General features: G+C 43.3%; 1 long non-coding RNA gene across 1 annotated transcript in view; it reads left to right on the top strand.

Annotated features, from left to right (window-relative positions):
- LOC120513176 overlaps positions 1 to 23,821 on the top strand; it is a 29,526-nt gene extending 5,705 nt beyond the window's left edge. Inside the window, exons 2-4 of the long non-coding RNA XR_005630211.1 lie at positions 14,456 to 14,516; positions 23,256 to 23,406; positions 23,714 to 23,821. This is a non-coding gene — a long non-coding RNA (uncharacterized LOC120513176). The remainder of the gene's footprint in view (positions 1 to 14,455; positions 14,517 to 23,255; positions 23,407 to 23,713) is intronic.
- The last annotated feature ends 832 nt before the right edge of the window (positions 23,822 to 24,653 follow it).

Genomic DNA, 24,653 nt, shown 5'->3' with positions numbered 1-24,653 from the left:
ATGAGTGGATGGGGGTCATTCCAGGCTACTGTGTGAATGACATCAGAGCCAGTGGTGCCCTCCACATGGCTTCACAAAGTTTGGCTTTAACACTTGCATGTCAGTGGCATAACAACACAAAAATGCTGCACCGACAGAGAAAGCCAAGAAGGAAACTCAAGGAGATAGAAGTTAGGAGTCCAATTTCACCTGAGGGAACAATTAAGAATTATTTATCGAGGATGAACTAATGGATCTTTATTTTTAGAGGAGAGCGTTGGGGAATTTTAAGAGTTTCCCGCTCTTAGCTTCTATTTAAATAATAAATAACTATCTGAGTTCTGGGGAATGTTCAAGACACCAGTTCATGCAGTTGCAGGCAGGCCACAAGAAATAATTTTCAAAATCAAAATAGTAAGCAGCCTTCCTGGAGCCAATTCAGATGTTCTGACATCTCTTCAGAAAAGAATCAGTTAAATAATTTCACCTATTGTTGTTAATTGGGTCTGTCCAGTTAAGTTAGGGGACATTTCTGAAGCTGCAGCATTGATCTGTAGTGCATCATTCAGCAAGAAAGTCTGCAACTGTGAAAAATAAATCCTGCAAAAATAATCCTGATGGATTTTCAGCCATCGACAGACTGAAGAAGCCTGGTTATAAATGCACCTGTATTGAAGTCTCTCTATGGCTGAAAGAAGGGTTGAAAATCAAATTTCATGCCTTTCATCTGCTCAAAACTTCTAAGTAAAATGCAGACCCACAAACCTAGCCCTAATTATTTACTTTAAAAACAACATGCACTTAGTATTGAGCACAGCCTTTAACTCAGCCTGTGAGCTATTTCTGGGCACTGTGTCTTTGGCTCTGCACTCCACACACAGAGCAGCAAAAGGTCAGTCATGAGTTAACATCAGAGCTGGAAGACAGTGAAGAGCCCTGCTAATCAGACTTGCTCCTGACCACTGACTGTTCAAAGAGCAGAGTGGGGCTAGATGCTAAAGCATTTGACCCTTCAAAAACTTGGTAGCCAATTAGCTTCCTAAAGGCTGTGATGAGCTGGGCTCATTTACTCTGCATCCCCCCACTCCTCTGTGGTGTTTAACAAGCAGCAGGACCACCAAGAGCTGCCCAACGGGGCCCTCTGCACACTCAGCACTGAGGCCCCTGGAGAGGAAAAGAGACATAAAAAGCACAGCTTGGGGTGACTTCCTCAGAAAAAGCAATGTCATTTGCTATACTGTATGATTCCAGTCAGTTCCATCATTTTCCAAAGTTATCCTTGAATTCTCAGGAATGGCTCCAGAACATCAATTCACTTTGCAGCAAGAAAGGCAGGCCTTATGTTCTTTTCCAGAGCATCAAAGTCACAAACACCTGGAAAACTCACGGTGATCCTTGTTATCTTCATTGGAAAGGTGCTTACTGAAATCCCAGGCCTTGTCTGAAGATGTTCACACCTTTGTTTGACACATCCAGCTCATGTTTCTCCCCGCCTCACCACAGCATTCTTGGCCAGTGCTGGAGTCCATCCCAACAGAACACTCCATTCCCATCCATAACTCACAAATTGGCACAGCAACTGATTTTCTTTTCAGATATCAAAGCAGGTGTTCCAGGGCTCACAAAGACAAATCTAGGTATATAAATGCAGAGACACACTATCTTCTATCCCTCAGTGTCCTTCAATCCATGCCACCCTTGAAGATCAGCAGGGCTGATAGCACAGCCACCAAACCGTGCAGTTGTGAACACTTTATCTGAGAAATAACTGCACATACTTAGTCAGCTACTTGTGAAGGGCATTTATTGGGCTGGTACCAAAGCACTGAAACACTTAGCATATTCTTAAGTCACATATGTCCCACAAGTGAAGTGTGTCCTTGGCAGGAAGCTGAATCTGAGCAGACTTAAACACTTGCTTAAGTATAAGCACATACGTAAGTGTCTCACTGAATTGTGGCTGTGTTGACATTTGAATTGCTAGCCCAGGTGTCAGGAAGAATCATTTATTAGTTCCTTCTCTCTCCCCATTTACCTTTTCTTTTGCACTGGTGCCTTCACAAAGATAAGTTGTGCTTCATACCAAGTAGCAAAACTACTCAGTCTATTTTAATAAAGAGAGAGATTAGGTGAGAAGGACAATGGTGAGTGTGAAACTGGAGAGAGATGTCAATGTGCTATTTTCAAAGCCCCTAATTTTTTTTCGTGTGTTGTATTTTAGCACTTGGCACCAGTGATAAAGCAAAAATAAGACATTAGGTTCAGCAGCTTTGAGTTAGAATTTTTGCTTAAAATTTCCAGTAAGTTAAACTTAATGGAAAGTCAGGATTATTTATTTCATGTATTAAAAAGAAAGTTTCCCCTTTTAAGCAGAAAAGCTGGAGATGGGGAATTTTTTTTTTCCTCAATATATACCAATATTCCTCAATATATACCAATATTTCCTCAATATATACCAAGTTCCTCAATATATTTTTTTTTTTCCCTCAATATATACCAAGTAATGCTGTTGTACTCTCAAAACTTTTTGTGCTTTTTATTCCTCTTGGTTGAGCTGCCACAATCCACAAATGACATTTCAGCTCAGTGTCAGTTTGAGGGCTCCAGCTCCAGCTAAGGCTCAGCCACAATTCATCAGGATCAGATGGCAGCCAGTCCCAAATGCCCCTCCTGAGCCTGGACACTGCTCACCCATCATGGAGCAAAAACAATCCTCTGAAGCTGCCCACCTGCTCCAGGGCCACTCTGTCAAACACGATACTTCAGGGGGTGACACCTCCCTGTCATTCTGATTTTTTGGATGTGGACACAGTGCTTTGAGTGAACATCTGTTGCTGCTACTCCACTGTGGTCTCATTCAGACTCTGCAGAAGCAAAGATGAAAACATGTTTTGGTGCCTCTATGCTGCCTGCTCCACCTGAGAAGCCCTCTGCATTTCCTCTGGGCTGCTGAACAGCTGTGGCCAAATGACACATCATGCCCTCCTCTCTCTGAAACATCAGATTCATTCCCAGCTCCTCACTCTCTGAATCCCCACCACCACTGGCATTCCTTTGGATTTCTAGCTGTGCATATGGCCATTTTCCCATCCTTTCATATAAAAATCCCAGAACCATGAGAAAATTGCACCATTTGCTTTGCGGCTTATGGAAATGGTGAAGAAGCAAACAAACTAATTAATCTGGCTGTGGAGCACAGAAAGAAGCTCCAAGGTTGGGTGTTCCACTGGACAGGAGTGTGCTGAGATACTCAGACTGGATAAGGGTTCTGGTCAGTTAGAACAAGGTATTTGAAGCAGGTGCAGCCTTCTCTCCTCCCTGTTGTGGCTGTGCCTCCTGTAAACCTTTTAGAGCCATGAACATTGTTTCATATCTCAATAATTTTCTCATTATTCCACTTTTGAGATTTTGGGTGGGTTGTTTACTCTTCCTACCTTGTTCCAGTTCTGCAAGCAACAAATATTTCCCTTTCTAAACAGCTTCAGTGGACCTGGGAGAGTTGAAAAGTGACATGGAAGGCTCCACCACTGTGTGAGACTACTGTAAAAGAGAGGTGGGCAGGGTCAGGAAGGAGAGCTAGGCTAGGAAATGTAGAAAGGACGGTCTATTTGTGCTCTTGCTCACAGTGAACCTGTGGGAAGTTGCCAGGGTCAGTTCTCACTCTGGATCTCTGCCTTTTTGGACTGCAGAAGTGAAAACTCAAACCAAAACACCAGCCCTCTTGGGTTTCACACTCAGATATGGTATCAGCCCCTCTTTTCCAGATATGACAGCAATTAGAGGGCTATGACTCATTGTTTCTCCCAACAGCCTCTGGCTTTAATGAACACTTTCTCTGCAGCTGAGATGCAGCTGCCCCTCTGGACTGGTGACACTCAGGCTCATGCACAAAGCTTACACACATTAAACAGTGACAGCAGTACAATCACAGCTACCTGCAGGATGGATATTTCCTCAGTCTGACAGCTTCCAGAAGTTCAAAGCTTTGCATGAGCAGAGCACACGAAGGCTCTGTGTGTTCACTAATCAGTGTTTCCATCTCTGTGTGATCATTTGCTAAATTGCCATAAAAGTGGCACCACCAGCACGGAAGATGACACTCTTCTGTCTGGGTGCTGTAATCACACTGGATGCCTCTGAGCAGACTGCACAGCAAATGGGCACTGGAGATTTTAAATATCTCAGTTTTCATCATCAAACATCAAGAGCTAGTTCCTGTTTCCTTCTCAGTCACCTCTCCTGACGCCACCAGGCTATTGATGCAATGCTGAGTGATATGTGGCAGCATGTTACTCTCAGTGGAGATTAATTATTTCTTTTTTAAGACTCCTACATCCCCCATCCCCTCTGGGTCTCTCAGTTGGTAAAGTAGCATGTCAAAAACTAATGGAAAGGTGTGAGACGTGACATGACTTTATGAGAAAATAAAATTAGGGACAGGGGAGAAGGAATTTGGATTTTGACAAGGGACTTTGTTTTTCTGTTTGTTTCTTCCCCTTAAGAATATGTTTCTATTTTTATAACTGAATTCATTGCTGTGATTCATTCTGCAATTACTACAGGAAATCGGGAGGGACTGCACCTGTGTTGGACCATGAGGGAGCCCAAAGGGTCTCTGGTTCCTCCCCACACTGACTAATCCCCTTTGTCTGCTGTGCACAAACACCAGTACCTGCCTGAAACCCCTTCAGCCTTCACATTTCCACTCACAGCTGTCTCCAGAGTGTCACAAGGAAAGATGATGGATGGGCAGACTTTTATTTCCATTAGAATGGAGCCAACTGAATATTTCCAACAGCTTTATTAAAAATACTAGTTCTTGCTTTGCTTAATCTTGAAAAATGTGACATGTTCCTGCAGCTGAGTTTGCATTTTGTCTGGGAAATGAATGCCTGAGGTGGAATGATTTTCTGGAGGAGCAGAGCACAGAGCAATTTAGTGTCTTCCCTTCCCCAGGCAGAGAGGGTCCAGCTTGGGAGAGAGAAGCTGAGAGCCCACAGCTGCCACCTCCCCAGGGGGCTGTACTTTATTTTGGTTTTCGGGAACCTGACCCCTGAAATCCAGCAGCAAAGGCAGCCAGGCTGATCAAACTGGAGGTGTCCCTGTCATCTCAGCCTCACTGCTCCACTGCCTGACTACCCCCAGCTCTGAAGAGCACTGCCCTCCCTCCTTGGGGTTTGTCATCCCTGCTCTTGACACACTGCTCACGGCCCTTGGTTGGCATCACTTACAGAAGAGTTTTGGAGGACAGCACTGAAGTGTTTGGGTTCAATGGGATGGGGTGGCAAGGAGGGAAACAAATTAGAAGTGCAGGAAGGTGTCAGGTTTAAGTGAATAACTTCCTCATCATCACAGAGTCTGTGCAACCAAAACTCTGTCAAAGAATAGAGTTTGTCCAATGTTTTCTTCTCTTGCATTGTTTTTCCTCTTTCCCTCTTGTCTTCCCAGAAATAGAACATGACATTTATTTTTATGGACAGCAGGATCTTATGGCTATTCCCCTGTGATAGAGTAATCTGAACACAATTATGTTCTGTTGACAAAAAGTGATAAAAGTGTATTGTGTCAACACTCTGAACTAACAGATTTGTCATCTGCTCTACTCCCAAATAATAGAAACAGAATTAGAAAATGCTCTGACAGACTCTACCTTTTTCTATGGCTAAATAAATGCCAGCTCTGTGCTTGGTTACTGTACTCACAATTCTCCCTCTTCCAGAAAAATCTGCCTGGCTGTGTTTTAAAATCAAGAGTAAATTTTGCTTTGATGGACCTCTTTTGGCAGCTTATAGCTCATATGCTGTGAAGTAATTTGACCTAAGTTCTCCATTTCATTTCAGTCTTACTACTCCCATTTCTTTCCATGGCTTTGAAAATCCTGAGCTTTTTTTTTGTACCTTTGTTTTTCCCACACAAATTTCCTTCTAGAAACTGTATTTGACAATAGTACCTCCATTATATCCTCCCTACATCTGATTTCTTCTTGAGTTCATGGACAGAAATCTACCTGGACTCTTGCTTTCCTGAGACAGGGACCCACATCTTACCCAACATGTACAGCCAGCCCTAAGCACATGCAAATTTTCAGTGGACAGATGTGAACATCTCATAACACAAAACACCATTCCCTGCTAGGTTTGAAGACAAGTCTGCACTTCCAACTCTTTGTTAGTTGGATGACACTGTTTAAAAGCTAAAAGAATAATGACATCATTCAAGATAAATAGAAAAAAAAAAAACTTTTTCATAGCCAAAAAAATGAAGCAATTTCCAAAATTTCTGTGAAACATTTTGTCTTCCAGCTGTGGCTCTTTCACTGTTAAACGCCACTGAATAGCATTTCCATTTAAAAGGGCCATGTGCAATGTATATGAAAGTTTTCCAAAATTAGGAAACAGTATCCACCAGGTGCAAGTGTGGAATGAGTAATTTGGGTGCCTGAATAGTGCCTGTCTAAAAACACCATGGGCACTGACCTCCTCATCAGAGAAGGAGAGCTGATAGTGCCCTGAGGATGCTCTTAGCTCACAGGACTGGTTCCTCCTAAGCTCATTCCCCCAGCTTTCAGGTTGAGCACTCTGTCAGACTGTAACTCCCAAAAGTCAGCTCTTTTAGGACCAAAAGCCCAGAGCAATTGAAATTCTCCTCTAATGTGAGGTGCATTCTGGACTCTCCCTTCCTCCAGCCCACCCACCAGAGCCCCCTTTGCTGCCCAGCTCCTGCAGTGCCCCAGCACACCCAGCCACCAGCAGCTTGTCCCCTTGCAAGCAGCATTTTTCACAGGCTCTTCCTCTGGTTTGATACGTTTGTTGTTTGAAGAGGAAAATGCAATCAGTTTTGACAGCAGAGTGAAATGAACTGAGTGTGTGCACATGAAGAGAGACTGTTTATTCCCTGATCCAGCTCCTGCCAGTGGGATTTTTACTGTGGGGGTGGAATCAAGGCACTCACATCCTGAAATGAGAATAATTGTCTGGAATAGTGTTTTAGGGTATTTTGGCACCACATTCTGATACCCATAGCAACCTTAACAGAAAATTGAGCTGGACATTGCAATGGAAACATAACACCATCTACAACTTAATTCACAACCCAAATTTCCCAGAAGAAGCCACAGCTCATTACCACACCTACAGAACCACTCTTGAAAGAGAGCACAGATCTGACTCTTGTTCTTCCTCCTCCTCTCGCACTGACAGCCAGACTTGGTGCTCAACAAAAGGATGCTGCTGTGAGAAAACAGCTAAGGGAAAAAAAAGGTGTTAAAATTCTTTTCAGAATTAACTTAAAGAAGTAAATATCTTGAGTAACAAAAAAGTTTGGATAAAATGAAGAAATATCTCTGCAAAGATTTTTCCTTACCCACCAGGTTAATGATCTCTATGTCACTTAAGGCTTATCAAATCAATCTCATTTAATAAATGAATATTTACTTTGTTTAATCAATAACTGTCTTTCTATCCTAATATCCTATGCAAGATGCAGATACTTAATGTGATTTATTCTTACCAAAAATATTTTGGTCCTAACTATAATAATTTTGTGTGGTTACCTTCAAGATTAATTTTTGGTACAATTTGGTCAAGATTTTAACACTAATGCAAAAGATTTTAGAATCCAACGCACTGGATTGTGGAACTTGAGTTTTGCACTGGAGTAAACGAGGCCATTATTCACATGCTTAAAATTGGGCATATGCTCAAGTGCTTTGCCTTTGGGATAAAGAGCCCATTTGGGACTCTTCAGTACTTAGCCCTGATAAAATCCATCAGTCTTGCTTAGATGATTAAAACAAAAGCATCTTTCTCAGAACTTCCAACAGATGTTTTCATAAATTTTAACATACTTCTTTCCCCTGTCTTGTTCATTTCCAGTACAAGTATTCCCTTAAAAGCTGCATGAGGAAATCTGTAAACTTAATGGAGGAAATTTATTTGGATAGAAAGACATCTAAGGAAGCAGAACAGCACTTGCCATGATCTCTGGCCAAACTCTGCACCCGTTAACTTTCTTTAAGCCTTTCCCCACTGCCAGATGTGTCTGTGCAAATGAGATTTTCCAAAGTAACTATTGTCTTATCTGAATCCCACAAAATTCTTTCTGATAGACTCTGAGCAGGGTTTTTAACAAACCAAGTGAGTGTGTAACTGCTTGCTCCATATGTCTGAAGTATATTCTTTCCTCCTCCCGCCCCATTTCATTCTGTCGACAACATGCATTTTGTCAAACCTCTTACTGCAAATCATTCAGTCAATGAAACCAAAAGACATTTCAGCACATTTTTATCAACAGAATGTAATTTTGTGCAAATCATGCTGTCAACAGGAAGGAATGCCAAAAGAAAAGTGAAAGAACCCAAACCCATTTTTTTGTCCACAAAAAATAAATTACAGTTTGCTATTATTTTGTAGACAAAATGGAAATAGCAAAACTTCCCCATGTGGGGACAAAATTGAGATTGATCTCTTAATTTGGGAAAGCAAATGGTAATTGACAGAAAAATACCAAAACTATGAAGGACAGCTGAGATGCTAAGTCAGAAGAATTTTTCCACCACTGGACATCTCTCACTGGTTTTGTTGCATCAGTGAAATGCCACCTGAGATCTTTCCTCCATTGCAACAAAATACTCAGTGATGGGCTCGAATACAAGGAGGCAGTCTGAGCTGAAGAAAAGCACAGATGCTGTTCCATTTTGCAGCTGATGACTGGCTGGGGTTGCTCTGCAGGTGTGTGTCCAACACTGTGTGGTCACCAAGGCTCCTCACAGCTTTGTGCCATAGCTGCAGCCTCCTTCTATTTTTCACTGTTGTGATGCTTCCCTCCCTTCTGTTGCTTTGAGTTTTGCTGCTGTTATTACAAAACTTGCTCTTTCAGCAATTGTCTCTGCCCCTCAGGTCCCAGACTGCCTGGCAGGCTGATGGCTGGCACCCCTGGCACAGCCTGGTGGGCACTAAAGCTCTGCAGGACAAAGCAAAGTCTGCTCTCACTGCCTTGCAATCGCTCTCCATCACAGCACTGGAACCAGTTTCCACCTCCCAACAACTAAAGGGCCTTTTTTGCTTGTCCACACTGGATTCCTGCCTGGACCTCTGTTAATGCCCAGCAAAACCCAGCTAGGCAAAACGCCTGGCTTCTCTAAAGATGGAGTGAAAATTGGCACCTGGGAGAAGGAGGTTACAGGAGGACATTAAAACATTTGTTTTCCTACACTTACTCAGGTTTAATTCAAGGTGCTCAGCTGATTGTGATTATAAAGTTATTTTTCATATGGACAGCTCTTCAATTCTCTTTAATGCTTTGATACTATTTTTCTATGGACTAGAGTTATTGCTTAATATGGTAAAAAACCACAATAACCTTCCTGGGGTTTTTGGAGAATTTCACTGTGTTTTCAGATCACCTTATCCCTTCCAGTTCTTCAGTGAATTGTTCAAATAAGGCCTTGGAGAACTGACAGTCCCAAAGAGTTTGTATGGGGCTGGAGGAGCAGAGACGCTGGCTGTTATCCAGCATTTCAGAAATCAGAATGAGAATTACCACATGCCATTTTGGTACACACTGTGGGGGACCACAGATCATTTTCTCCATCAGTCCCCAGTCTTTACTGGGGAAAACGATGCTCCAGCCAAATTCCCCAAGTCCTGCTCATCCACTAGAGAGGGATGCAGGGAGAGAAGGTAAGCATTGTGCAGCATTAAAAATGTAACTGCTTTGAGCCGCGGGCCAATGCACTGACACCAAAAGCTGGCAGCAAATATGTCAGAGGGATCACGAAGTTGGCATGAGAGGGTTTCAGCTAATACAAGAGATTATTTTCAGGGCCTCACCGCGTGCCAAGCACAACACAAAGCTGGCCTCAGAGAGAGCACTTCTGCTGCAGCCCTGGGGGGTGGCAGCGGAGCGGAGCAGGCGCTCGGGGAGAAACCTGGCCCAGGTTTTTATCTGGGACAGCGCTGGGGCTCAGCAGCGAACAGCTACTTCTTGGCTGTGTGTCACTGCTGTGTGTCCAAGGCCGTGTCTGTTTGCAGAGGTCTGCCTAAAGTGCCTCTGGAATGGGTCACTTTTCTGAGCTTTCTCCTTGCCTTCACACGGCATTAGGAGAGGGACCCGGTGCATCCCTTCGGCTGCAGCAGAGTGGATTTCAGATTGGAAAGCCATCATTTTATTAACATCAAGGACCTCCTCCTGTTTAATCCTTACCTGCGTTTCTACCCAAAGCAGCCCCAAAGGCAAGAAAGCATTCATTAAAGTCATAGTGTCACTTTAAAAGTGATAGATAGCTTCAGTGGGAAGAAGTATCCTGAGGAATGAAAAATTAATTTCATGCCATTTTTCCGTGCACTTCTCACGATATCTTCTTGACGTTTTGGTTGTGCTGACAGTGCTGCATATTGAAGGTAGGGTTCTTATCTGTGAGGAAGAGATATTTACTTGGTCTGTATGGACAGAAATTTTCCTTCTTTTAAAAGCTGTTATGTCAAACTTTTCTGGTATGAAATAGCCTCATCCTGATCAGTTCTGCTGGTGTGTGGTACAGGGTTTTTGCATAAGCATGGAAAACAGAGAGACTGAAAATTGTGCATCCTCCTTCCCCCAAGATTTTTTACTGTGGCACTCAGAATCAAGCTCTTGCAATTAACCTGTTTTTTCTTTGTGTGTTGGCTTCAGCTTGCACAAATCCACATTGGACACATTGTCCCAGCTGTGTCCAACCAACCCCACCTTTCCAATAGAACTTTGAACAAAAGAGAGGAAATGAAGACCTGGGAATTTCCATGTTTTCATGGCTGATTTCTTGTTTGCATGTTACACAATTAACTCCCAAGGAAAGATGAAAATCTTACTTCAATGTGAAATGAGAGTACTCAGCTGCAGGACACCTGGAAATCCAATCAGTAATTACTAACACAGAGGTAGATTGTAAATTCCCTGCTGGAATTCACCCACTTCTTCATTCAACAGCAACAATAAAGTGATGGCAGTGGTGATCAGAATCAAATATTTAGATCGCAACCTGTTGCTTCCTTATTATTCTGCCAAACGCAGCCCATCAGCATGTTTAATTCAGAGAAAAAAATCAAGCAGAAAACAGGAAAAAAATAGGGAGAGGATTTGAGTGGTTCCTCCATGGCTCAGCAGCAGCTGCAAAAGCCTTGTACATGTTGAAGGGAGTCAGAGCAGCACCTGCACTGGTTCCCCCTTCACCTCAGGGAGTGAGGCTGCAGATGGGTGGTGGAGAACAAGCTGCCTGTTCCATCAGTCTGCTGACCTCTCCACCCAGGCAGCTTGCTGAAGGTCACCCTGGTCCTCCTACTGTCCATGGAGTCAAGGAGATGGTTGGAGGACTCCTGAGATAAACCTGGGTATGGGATAAACACACACAGCTGACCTGCTGCAGGTTAACCTACTGTGTGCACCAAAAGTTTTGAGTTCAAAAAGAGTGACAGAGCTGTGGGGAGGTGTGTAGGAGTACCCTGAGGGTCACCCAGTGAACACTGGCTCCCACCCCTTCTGCCAAAAAATGGTGATTTGTTTAGAAATGCTGAGCTCCTGCTAATAGAAACCTGGAAACCCGGTCATTTGTTTTAAAATGGCAAAAACCAGCTCATGACAATTTCTCACAGAAGGACAGAGCAGTTCAGATTGAAGGGACATCAGGAGATTTCTGGTCCAGCCTCCTGCTTAGAGCAGGAAAAACACCAAATTCAGCTCAGATTGCCCAAGGCTTTGTCCAGCCCAACACTCCAAATGCAGGCTCTCTGTGAAACTTCTGATATGGACAGATCTTATGGTGAATCTTTATCTTTTTTATTTTGTAACTCTTTTGTTAGTTGGAACCTTCCCTCCTTCAATTTATCACCGTTATCTCCCATGCTCCCCCACTAACCTCTCTCTCACTTAGGGCTGATTTTCTTGCATATATCTTATGTGATAGAAGCTTTCAGTAAAGGGAGTCACTCAATATGCCTCAGTAATTCTAAGTGCATTTCAGGGAAGCAAAAATACAACTTTCAGGCAGAGGTACTGGTTATGCAGCCAATTAATTTATAGTGGCATTATGGGGGAGTGTGGTCCCATGAATCCAAAGAAATTCTCTGTGTTCTGCTCTATATCAAGAATATACAAACCCTTTAAATGTCTAACATTTAAAAATATATATAACTTCCAACATGCAAAAGTAGAAAATGTTCACAGGCTTTGGTGTTGGCACTTCACATTGCCATGTTTGGGGGTTTTTTGCCATAATAAAATCAGTTCTACTAATCCCTGTTCCCGATACAGAACTTTCTTCATCTAAGCTGCAGTTCAGAGGAAAACAGTCCTTGGTTTAATTCCTGTCCCAAAATACCTGCCACTGAATTCAGAGATGAACTTTATACCTTTTTGCTAAAAGGGGAGCTCAGCTCCCTCATTCTTGCTGGATCCGAACCTGACGTCTCATCAGTCTTGGCAATCTACAAAATAAAACAGTGACTTTCTACCCAAAAACCACCTGTATGTTAAATTATTTCTTCAAAAAACAAATCTGGAGCAGGTATCTGCAAGGCTAGGGAAATCAGCAGACCCTGGCCTCTCTGCTTCTCTGGAACAGCTGGCATTCCAGGAAAGATGCCAGCAAAGGACTCTGGGGTGATCTCTGCCAAGCTGAGTTTTTAATTTGAGTAGTTACATGACTGAATGCAATGTAAATCTTTACGGTTCAAAAAACGAGTAAAGAAAACTAAATTTTACCAAAATCCACAAGATTTAGATGGGGTGCTTTGGCTCCTACTTCCCCTTGCTTGAGCACGTTCAAGCCAAGCAGGAGGGCAGCAGAAGCAAATTGCAAACGGAGGTATTTTACCCTAAAGAGTATTAACAGGGACTGATAATGTTCCCACATCATTTGTAGCCAGGAGAAAATCCTGGGATTCTGCTTTCTCAGGTGAGAAGTCCTGAGAAACTGGAGTGAGGGCTGAGGAAAGGGATGGGGTCTTCCTGCTCAGCAGCCACAGGGGGTTATTCCTTAGAACAGAGCCAGTGAAAGATATTTTGACAACAGTGAGCTGCCCAAGTTTCTCATCACCTTTGTTTCATGCTTTCCTCAGGGTCCTTTTACTCCACTGCCAGCGCCCAGGATGCCTTGTGCAGGTTTGGGTTGTGCTCTGAGCTTTACACCTGCTTTCAGGAGATGGTGCCCACCTTTCCCTGCAGGAAGCACTGCCAGTGCTCCTCCAGAGCCAGCAAGCTCCCAGGCACAGCTAATTTAATGAGCTGGAGTCAGGCTCTCCTTCAATGCAGGCTGTCTCCTCCAGGACTCCTCAAAGGCTCCCACTTTGCATCTGAATTGCACTGGCTTTTAATGCATCCAGCAGATTTACACCTGCTTGTGAAGCCAGCCAAGAACATTCTGAAAGTACCTGGCCTATAATTTTGGCCACTCTTTGCCCACTGTGCATTTCCCTGGTACATAGAATGAACTCATTCACTTCAGCTATTTGGATACACACCTCTCTTTTCCAAAACTGCCTGGTGTATTTTAGCATAGCTTTAAAGAACATCCCTTAGCACAGAGAGTCATTGAGAGCACAGCACCAGCAAAGCACCTGACACCCAGCTCCATTGCTCCAAAACTGATTTACAGCGAGGGGATTTGTGGGAAAAGGGATTTAACATGCCTACCCTTCCAGTATAAATGACAGTGCAAAGCTGATCTGCTTTCTGGTTTGTTTGACTCACACATTTTATATGGCACGTGTCCCTGCAGGAATTGATTCCAACACACCAACAATTAGAGTATGGAAAGAGATGTGGCCTGTTGCCTTCAGCCAGGCTTTGGTTGAACTCCAGGGATGGCAGTGCCACACATTTCAGTGTGGCCTCTAGAAGTCATTTGGCTTCCAGGAGTGGAGTTACCCAGGTGAAAGGTGGCCTCAGCCCCCTCCCCTCTCCCCAGCAGCCCAGGACTGCCAGCACACTCAGATAGGGCAGGAACAATCCTTGTCCCAGGGGCACAGGATTAATTAATTTGCCTGGACAATGGCATTGTGGAGATGCTGAACTGTCTAATTACCCGGGACTGTAATAGGTCCCAAGTGCGTCTTATTCACTGCAAGAGCAATGCTGCACAGGCAAAACCATCTCTGGGCTCTCAGACTGCTGCATTATTACTGTGGCAAAGCTTGTGTGATGGCAAGAGCCCTTAGAAGGCAGCAGCTGGATCAGCCCTCAGATATCAAAGGTTTGTTCTGCTTGCTGCAATGTGCAAAGCTTTCTGCTGCAGCATCTCTGGGTTAACCTCTGCCTGACATTAAAGGTGGCAGCAGAAATGTCTAGGTCCTAATGGTTAAAGGGAATTTTTGAGAAACTCATCACTGTGTGTCCAGAAATACCCCAGGCAGGATCCTGATCCTCAGGAAAATCTGAGGACTGAGACGTGAGACCAATTCTTTCTGGGGCTGTTCCTCCAGCTCAGCCTGCATTATCATTTCAGAAACTGTCTGAAAGAGACTGGAGAGCACACACCCTGAGCAAAACTGAGATTCAGAAGTGAGGTAAGAAGGAGGGGGCATGCAGGTCAGTGTTCCTTCAAGGAGCAGGCAGAAAGGAGCAGGCACCACCTGCTGCAGCTCTTTTGAGACAAGGTCCTGTCCTTCCCACACTGTGCCAGTGAGTCTCAAATGGCAGCAAAAAAATCCATCTGTCAAAATTCTTGGAGCACCATTCTCACCTTTTCAGTGCTCCAGGCTCACATCCCCTGCATGTCTCTGTGCAGAAGTCCAAGGGTACAAACCACAATAACCCCCAAAGCAGCAGCACAGTGGAAACTGCAAGGGGGAATCAGCAGGGAATGTCTGCTGTAGGAAGGGAAGGATGAAAATATGGGGGAAAGGGAGCTGCAGTGGCATATGGAGAGCTGTGACAGTGTGGGAAACGGGGCTTAGGGAAGGCTGCTGAAGTAGCAGGGTGGTGGAAGGGTGTGCAGGGGGAGGTGTTTTGGGACAGGCTGCTGAGAAGCAGAGCTGGGGGTCTGTAAGAGATGGGCCATAGCTGGAGCCCCAGCAATGAAAAGTGTCACCTGAGCCCTTCTGCAGGACCCAAGGACCAGGGAAAGTCCAGAGCAGCACCTGAGCTTGTCTGGAGTAGTGACACCCCCTCCATCAGTCAGGCTGATTTGTCACATGCAGACAAATTCCCAGTGTGCTCCAAAGGGCTTTGGTGACACTAATGACATCGTGCAGCCTGTGCAGCCTGTGAGGGTGTCCCTTCAGTCCTTACCCAAACATGCCCCACTTCTCTGGCAAGCACCCACAGCTGCCTTAGCTGGGGACCTGTGCTAAGCTCCCCTTGGATGTCTGACATCCCTGGTCCCCAGCCTGATGTCCCCATCACCCAGCTCATCCCACTGCCCCTGTGAGAGCAAGCCATGGGGTTTTGTACAAAGGAAGCCCCTGGAGGAACAGAGGTGTGGGGCTGGAGTCTGAGATGCAATGCAGAGATATGAAATTTAAAAATAAAGCAAAGTCTGCAGTGCTTTCTCCATTCTTTCTGCCTTTCTCATTTCCTGTTGCTATGCCATTCCCCAGGCAAGTACAAAAGGAACAGCTTCCTCTGCCACAAAAAATGAGATTATTCAAAGAGCCCCTCTGTCTTCTCATATTTATTGTGATAGGCAGTGTTGGAAGTGTTTGACAACAACTCAATTATTCGCAATGAATAGAGGCAGGATAGGCAGGCAATTATCCACTTTACCCATGTGAGAGACACCCATATTCAAAATCCACATTCAGAGAGATTCACATTATTTCCAAACCCTTTTGCATATTTTTAATTACCAGCTTCCATTTAGCCGGATGGTTATGACTCCAATCAGTGTGCTTTGGAAGGGCTGAGCACTTGGGCTGAAGCCAGGCTTGCTTTGTCTCCTTCACATCAGCACTCTAATGTGAGCATTTTGGGCTAGATTTTTAGAAGCAGTCTCCAGAATGGTGCACATCAGTAGAAAAACATTATTTAAAATTTTAATCAAAATACAAGGAATGAGAAGCGTTTCCTTAAATACAGATTTCAACAAGGTGAAAAGATTGTATCAAAAAAATCAGACTACGTGGAAAATTTCTATCAGATGAGATTTTCTTGAACATTTAGGTTTTTTTTCAGAGCTTACTTTCTAATCCAATATTTTTATGTAAATGTCTTTACTTAATATTTAGAATATTTTATGATACTATATTATATTAAGGAATACTAAACTATACTAAAGAATACAGAAAGGATACTTATAGAAGCCTAAAAAGATAATAATGAAAACTCATTACTCTTTTTAGAGCCTCAACACAGCTTGACCTTGATTGGCTAATAAGCCAAAACAATTCACATGAAACCAATAAAACAATCACCTGTTGGTGAACAATGTCTAAACACATTCCAAAGCAGCAAAACACAGGAGAAGCAAATCAGGCAATTATTGTTTTCATTTTTCTCTGAGGCTTCTCAGCTTCCTAGGAGAAGACTCCTGGGCAAAGGGATTTTTCCAGAAAATATGACTGTGACAATGACCCACATTCTTGAAGGTTCCCCCATATTTCCTATCACCATCAGTTGTCCAAGGTGCAAACCCCAATTCGTGGCTCCAGAGCCTGCCTGGCTGAGCTGAGCTGAAGCCAGGATTGCTGCAGAAATTGGGAGCCTGGAGTAAAACTATGCAGGACAATGCCAGTAAAAAAAATGAGCAGAACTGCTCCAAATTCTTCTTTGTCATTCCTATAGCAATATGTCCTTAAGGATATATCTGCTGTCAAATGTGACATTGCCTTTTCTGTGTGGCACCACGTTGTGATTTCCCTGTGTGTGCTTCAGGTTCTGCAGCACTGCAGCTCTTTAAGGTAGTAGAGGCAAACCTCCCTTGAGCCAATGAGCCTTGGATCAGCTCTTAAAAGTTTCAGGGCTGTGACTATTATTTAATTTTTATATTTTCCTTCTCATTCTCCCAGAACGTCAATAAGAAAACTTGTTCAGGAAAATCGGGGTCTGTATTTGCATATTTATGCAGTAACATTAAGGGTAACGTTGGCTCATGTTTTACAGTGTGTTTGTTTTCATTGTGCAGATTTCATCTGCTCAGGGGGATCAGCTATTTGACCTATATTAATATTTAATGGTACAAATACTTAAAATAAAAGTCCAGGCACAGCCAAGGCTTTTGGCAACTCTGCTTTAAACAGCCACCCTTCGTTAAAATCTGGCTCTGCTTGAAAGGTTTTGATTTCTTGCAGGGATTGAAAAAAGGAGCAGTACTTTTGATGGCTGTTTCATGACTTTTGGAATATTTTCTTGCTTAATATTGTTGAACATCAAGTCTGCATTGTAAAGGACTTTTGTACAGTTCCTTATTTACTGACCAGAGGAGATCTGCAGAAAAATGAAAGAGAAAAATCTCAGCTGGAATAATAAAATCGATCATTGTATCAAAGCAATGTCTGTTTTTGCTTTGCAGTCAGGCTAGACCAGTTTTCAGCATGGGCAGTTACTGACAATGTAATAAAATGTTGCTTCTCTCTTTCTTGTTTCCCCAAACTAGTATCTTCTTAAGATTTTCAGTAAAGACTGTAAAAAAATATTATTCAATTCTGTCCTTTTCCAAAACAAGGTTCTTCTGGGTTACCATGATCTCACCTTCAACTAAAAAGCAATCTCTTCTGGCATGCCTGTAAAAAAAAGTTAACCTATGAAAAGACTAGGATACTCTTGGTGTTAGTATAAATAGTACAGTCCAGACTATGGATTTTTTTTTTCTATTAAGCAGCATAAAAGCAAGTGAATGGCTCACTCTGGATCAACCAGCTGCTTTTCAGTTCTTCTCTCAGTAATCCAGCATATCTCAGCTTGCCTTTTCACTCTTTCACAGGGAAGAATATCCCTGTGTCTACCTTTCATGAACAAAATGCACACTTTTGCCTTGGGCTAGGGATGTGTCGAGAAGCAGAGGAAAAAACATAAACCAAGCCTCTCAAGAAAGAAAAACAATCTTTAGAAACACACTCTGCGTAACTATATAAGAATCCTGAAAGCTGATGACATAAAGAAAGGAAAAGAACCAAACTCAGGGCAAATGTGTAATCAACTTGGATATGATGCAGTTAAAAAGCAGACAAAGGCTTTATACAAACTAATGAATTGATTTAAGGCTCCACTGGGTGATATACAATGACACATTATTTATGTAACCTGTAGTTTACTGTTCACATAGTAATTTCCACCTCCCACCCTGTCAAATAGAAGAAACTTTTTCACCTTAAATCTTAGATGATGATGAGACCAAATAGCAGGAGAGGATGTATAAATGAAAGTAATTTAGTGAAGAAGGCTTGACTGACATGAAAACATAATAAAAGTTATGATAATGTTAGGGATATCAAAGTGAAAGCCAGGTGGGCAGACGAGAATAGGCAAGTTCCCAAGTCAATCTGAAAGGAGTTCTTCAGCACTGGGGAAAATCCAGCCATTTATTTTCCAGCTTATCATTCCATGGGTCAAAAACTATGTATTAAATTTGGAGCACAAAGACCTGCCTTGTCTAACAATTGTACTTATTGTAGAGACGGGCAGGGAGGAGGGGGAAGAAGATTTTCAAAAGCTCAACACATACTTTGGAGAAGATGATTTGGGGTTTTCTCTGTACAAAGCAAACCAGTTGAATCCCACCTCTCCTACTTTTCAGGAAGTCGTATATTTAAACACCTTTTTCCAGTATTTGTGATTACTTCTTGTTGGAGCAAAATTTCCGATATTTCTCAGTAGTCACAACCTCTGCTGAGGAAACAGCCTGGCTCCCTGAAAGTGTTCCCACATGGGGTTGCTAGACCTGGATTATCAGAAAAACTGAAGACATGAAGCTCTGAAAATTATCTGAAACTGTGAAAATTATCTCTGAAATTATCAGGCTGCCTACCCAGCCCTTGGAGAGTGCACAGCTTAGCCCAGCAGCCCAGTCTGTCTTCAGCTGCAGAGATGCAGTTTGGATAAGGCCCTTGCTGACAGTAAGTGACTAAAATCCAGCAGATCAGTTCCCAAAATCAGGATGCTGCCAGCTTGCAGAGGAGCCAGGCTGCACGAGTGATGGGTGCCAGGAACAGAAGGCTGACAGGTTGGGGTCCCACTGCCAGTGCTGTTCCCTGAGGATTCCCTCACAGCCCAACAGGAATTGAGCTGCACAGAGACCACCAGCAGCTGCCAACCCACAGAGATTTGGCTACTGGGTTTGTAAAGCACTGACACACAGTTATACATAGAAGGGTCTTGCTCTTTCTCAGATGGGCTTGGCAGATGTTTAGGCATTTTTTAAATAATAACAGAAAATAAGGAAACACTCCAAAAATCCTTGGGCACTTTAGTTGTTTGAAGGATCCTACACTTCATTAACATTCCTTGTCCTTCCTGTTGGATTCATTGATTGTTCTGTCTGGTTTCTGCCCTGAAGAAAGACAAAAAAAGCCCAGGCTGTGAAGAGGGGTGTTTGCTTGAATCTCTCTCCATTTTAAGTCTCCATTTCCCCAGACAAAAACCAGAAAGACTTGATGAAAATGAAATAAATAATGTCTCTGCTGAGAATTAAGTAAATAACAGTCCCAGTGATTAACTCCTCTCCTTGAAAGCACAGTCAGGTGCTCTGAGCACTGAACCAAGCCCTTCCATCTTAACCCTGCCAAGCTGGAAGCACAAAGGGGATTTATTTTATACTCAGGGAGGAAAAAATTGTTCAAGACATTGTTCTCCAGGACAGAAAGGGCACGAAGGTTTCTATTCTGAAGTTGCTATTTTTGGGAGCAGTCCAGTGAGTCAGTGGAGAGCCCCTGTGTGTGCTGACACGGAGGAAATCCCGGCTCTGAGTGCTGCTTCCGAGCTGCTCTGAGAACAATGCAACAAACCAGGGCTCTGGGGGCGTGGATGGATGGAAAGGGATAAACGGGCAGGGATGGACAGAGAGGGATGGAATGATGGATGGATGGATGGTGGATGGATGGATGGATGGATGGATGGATGGATGGATGGATGGATGGATGATGGATGGATGGACAGGGATGGATGGATGGATGGATGGATGGATGGATGGATGGATGGATTGACGGACAGCAGGGCAGTGCAGCTGATGGAACAGCAATGCACACGGCAGGACCAGAGCAGGCATCACCCCGTGAATCATCTGACACTACAACCAAAGTGTAAATCCACCAGGTTTCCTTCCGGGTACCAGTAAGAAGGGGAAATATCATCGTAACAGAGAGAAGGTTTCACTTTCCAGCATCCACTTCCTCAAGAGGGTACTGAGTAACTAAAGACAAGGCCAAGTTTGCCAACACGTTGGCAGCATTCAGTCTCTAGCTTTGGACATCTAATTTTGTCTCTCAGACTGAGCTCCTTAAGCAACCTCCTCTGAGGATGGCCATTTAGGTATTCTGAATTGCCCCCAAAAAATGCTATTACCTGATGAACAGACCTGTGGCTCTATTCACATTTATTTATACTAGTTTCTTCAGTCTTATTTTGAATATTTTTCATGCCTTCTGGCTCCTGGGCAATAGTCTCTGTTGTGCTGATAAATGGGTCCATTTTGTCATGTGGTTCATTTTCAGCACCTCAACCAGCTGATCTTCTTCTTGAATAAAGAAACACAAGCTCTGGGGACCAGACTGGTCTGTGGACCAGCAGGTTCTGACACCACTGGATTCTCATCCACAGCTTAACAAGGCTGAGATCAATCTGTAATTCACACCCTCTATATGGGCAAGTGTTTGGACTGAGAAAAAGAGCCATGGTATGTAAACACCAGCAAATCCCCAGTACCACGAAAGGAGGTACAAACACAACTCTTTCTGATGTTTCTGCTCTGTGTTGATCCATACAAAACTATCAGACCAATGTCCATGGAAAGCAGAGGCAAGTGCAAAAATAGAAGTGATTCATTTCCAGATGCAAGTAAATATTTCTGGGGGGGAAAAAACCCCATCATTATTCATCCATCCAGCTCAGCTTGAATCCCTAAAATCAAAATAAGGTTAGGGGACTGTTGAGGGGAAATAGGACAAGATAAAAAAGAGATACTTTGTCGAGGATATTTAATTGAAAAGTAGGTTCCACCTGCATCCTTATAGCTAAAACGAGTTTATTCCTGCTTTTTCACCAACTGATGGAGCTCTTTACTGAGCAGTGTCTAGCAGGGATCAAGGTGATACTACACCTCTTCAGAGAGGCAGCCCTCTCCAAGGATCTGTTAGTGTCATGACTTGCCAATGATGTATTGCTCTAAAAATGGTGTCTTCTACAAAAGAACAGGTCCTGGAGCAGATTTACCCCTAATTACAGGAAGGAAGGAACAGGAGAGGTATGCAGATACCAGAAGATTCATCTTGCCAAAATAGAAAGTGTGTTGCTGCAAGCTGGAGAATTTAAATGGTGATACTTTGGGAAGAGTCCCATGCTAAACAAATACCTCCTCTGCAATAATCAAGAATTAGGCTGGAAAAATGCAGATATCTGAAACCATAATGTATGTGGTTTTTTAGATAAGACATTTACTTCCAGCCAGAGAGACTCAAAATACCTTTTTACTTCATCTTCTAATATAGCACAGCGTCTCACATTGAATCTATGACTCAGTATCTTACCATCACATCCTGGTTTTATTAGGTAATTAGTCCTAAGGAGCAACTGGAGAAGTCCCACTACCCTCTGGTACTTCTCAGGTTTCCCGCATTTGTCACCTGAAGATGATTATTTGCCATCCTCTGCTGCTGCTAATTGTCATTATTTTTTATACCAGACATTTGCATTAGGTTGCTGTGTCAGTCTAATAACCATGGTGTCCCCATACAATGATACACAAGGGTGCACAACTGAGAGGGGTTCATGCATTTTCTCCATTTCACAGCATAAGGCTTATAAAATGCTTGAAATCATTCTACATCCTTAGACAAGACATTTAAATTAGTAGCAAGCCCAGGGGGGGAAAAACCAAAACAAACAGGCTAAATTTCAGCTCCCACACTAACTGGAGAACAACACAAATGTGCTGTACTGGTTCATTATTGTGTATCACATAGCCACCAGTACATTGTCTTTGAGAGCTGAGCATAGTAGGGATTAAGTTACTAAATGCTCTTATCATAAAACAGATATTGCAGTCCTCAGGTTTCCTCTGTTAATCTGTTTGTTTTGCTGTATCTGGAGGATAAAAAATGTGGGAGTATGAAACATTTATCTGTTAATTAGCAATTATAAAATAGTAATGGAGCTTTTGTGTTTTAAAATATGTAAGACAATGTTTGATTTTGTGATTCATTTGGAAATATCATAAGGATTGAGGTATATTCTGTAAATAACTTAAAACAATATAGGAAGAGATAGGTGTGATCAAATGAAAGAGACAAATGTCTGAGCTGAAAGTTATGACATTTTTAGCAAAGCTGGGTGTGCTTGTATGAGCCCAAATGTCTGGGTGCCAACTTCAGCATTAGGACTTGCCTAATTCATTTAAACATATGCAAATGAATACAGGGTATCAGGCTATGCCAGTTAATTGCACAATGAGTTGCATTCGTCAGCAAAATTTCCTTGCACTACCCTTTCCCTGCTCCACTGATATCAGATATTTTTGCTCTTTCTCTACATAGGGGGCTGGAGAATTTGAAGCATCTCAGTGCCCATTTGATGGGGTGCAACCATGGTCATCATGGGGGGGAAATGCAGAGTAAATCAGTCTGCAGAGTGATTTTGATTGACACATGGTGGGATCACACATCTGAAGTTTAACCTGGCAGCGTTTCTGTCCCTTCTGAGCCATAAATCCCTGTCAGCTTCATGCTGCAAAGCAACACCAGACAGAAATCCCCATGCTGAAAAATTTGCACTGAGCCAGCAGGAAATTGAGCCATTTGCAAGTGTGCACGCCAGGGAGAGGCTGAAAGGAGAGGCCACGTTGAGAGGAGGATTTCTGTGTCCTGATTTCATTGAGAGCAGGATTGCACTGGTAGGGGAAAGGCAAGTCCTGAGAGGCTTCCAGCTGAGGCTGGAGCAGAAAGAGACAGGGCTGCAGAAAAACTCCCTCATGGAAGGGTGGGAAAGATGTGAGTGGTCTCTGAGACGATGAGCTTACTCAAAAGCTTAAAGGGCATGGTGAAGATGTTGGGCTGTCACAAGCAGTGACCTTGGGAGGGAGCAGAAAGACACTGAGAAAGTGAGGTGTCAACTTCCATTATTTCTGAAACTTCCTTCTTTGCTATTTCCTTCATTTCCAGATCCAGCTATCAGTGTACGGGGCAGCTTTGATGAATTTTCCAAGGGCATGGCCAGATACTCTCCTACAGAGAAGCAGCAGGCTTTCATGGCAAGCCAGAAGGAGCTGCTTTCCTTGCCATTAATGCCACCTGGAGATTGAAAACCCTAGGAGTAAGTCTAGAGGGATGCCAGCCAAAGCATCCTATTGTTTCAGAATAAATGTGTCTGTCATTAAAGCATGGCAGGGCAGTGCTCCCATTATCTCCTGGAGATATTCCTCCCTTCCCATCACCACTTCCTTCCTATCACCACCCTCCCAAGTTCCTGCAGAAGCAGACACTCCTTATAACACCCACTGCGCTCTCAGGCTTGGTGCTATTTGTATTAATCCAAATATTAATTGTCCCTATTAACCCCAGGGGACTTGGGAGGGCAGTTCTCAAGCCAAAGCAATGCCAATTACATCTAACTTCTGCAGGGAGCTTCATGTCCATCCATCAAAGGCAACACAAAGAGAGAGACTTCAGGAGGTCAGATGTTGAAAAACCATGAAAAGCTCACATTTCCCTGGAGTGCTCTGAGTTCTATTCACCTCCTTACTCTGCACCTCCTCTCAGCTGCCCTGTATCATGGCAACCAGCTAATGGGACTGTGCATTAATAAAAATAAGCTCTGCAACCAGAAATAAGTGAATATTAGATATTTTCCCTCATTTGTGACTCTCAACCTTGAGAGTCTTTCAGGTGTTTTTTTTTCCCCGTTCCTGTACCTTTTTTCTTGAGGCTCTGCTGGGGGTTCAGACTCAAGCAAGCTAGACAGAATTTTCAAATAAAAACAGACAGCTTATTTCTCAAATGGATTCAAACAGTTGTTTGTTTGGGGGTTTCTTTATAAAGTGTAGGTTTGGGGAAGTTCTTTGTATGCTGGATCTGAAGTCCAGATTCCCCATTCCATGAATCTTGTGTCCCAATGACATCCCAAGTGGCCTGAGTGTCTCACCTTGGAGGAGTTTCTGAGGGGAAGCTTGTCTGCTTGCTCATTTGAAAGACCCACCAGGGCACATGGGACATCACTCATACTTCACTGTCAACAAAACTGTGTGTTGCTAGAAACAAAACAAAAAGAGAGACTAAGAAAATAAAGTTAGTCTTGTGGAAGGAAGTTGCTAGTTAAGAACGTGGTTGTTGGAAACAGGTGTTAATCTTTACTGGCTTGGTCCCTGCAGGAGTCATACAGGGTGCCAAAATGTCCCTGAGCTTCTTGTAATGTCATTGCCAGCTGCACAGAGAGTGGAGTGACTTCTCCTCCCTTCCCTGCCCTGAGAGACACAGAAGAAATAAAGGGGGAATATATTTGGCATGGAAATCCTGCCTTGGGAACTGCTGGCTCTACCAGCCATTGTCCATTGCAAACAAGAA

Source organism: Passer montanus, unplaced genomic scaffold (genome assembly GCF_014805655.1).
Source record: "Passer montanus isolate IOZ18808 unplaced genomic scaffold, ASM1480565v1 scaffold8, whole genome shotgun sequence".
NCBI classification, from domain to species: domain Eukaryota; kingdom Metazoa; phylum Chordata; class Aves; order Passeriformes; family Passeridae; genus Passer; species Passer montanus.
The sequence above is the reverse complement of the archived record's forward strand: the minus strand, read 5'-3'. Positions and strand labels throughout refer to the sequence as shown.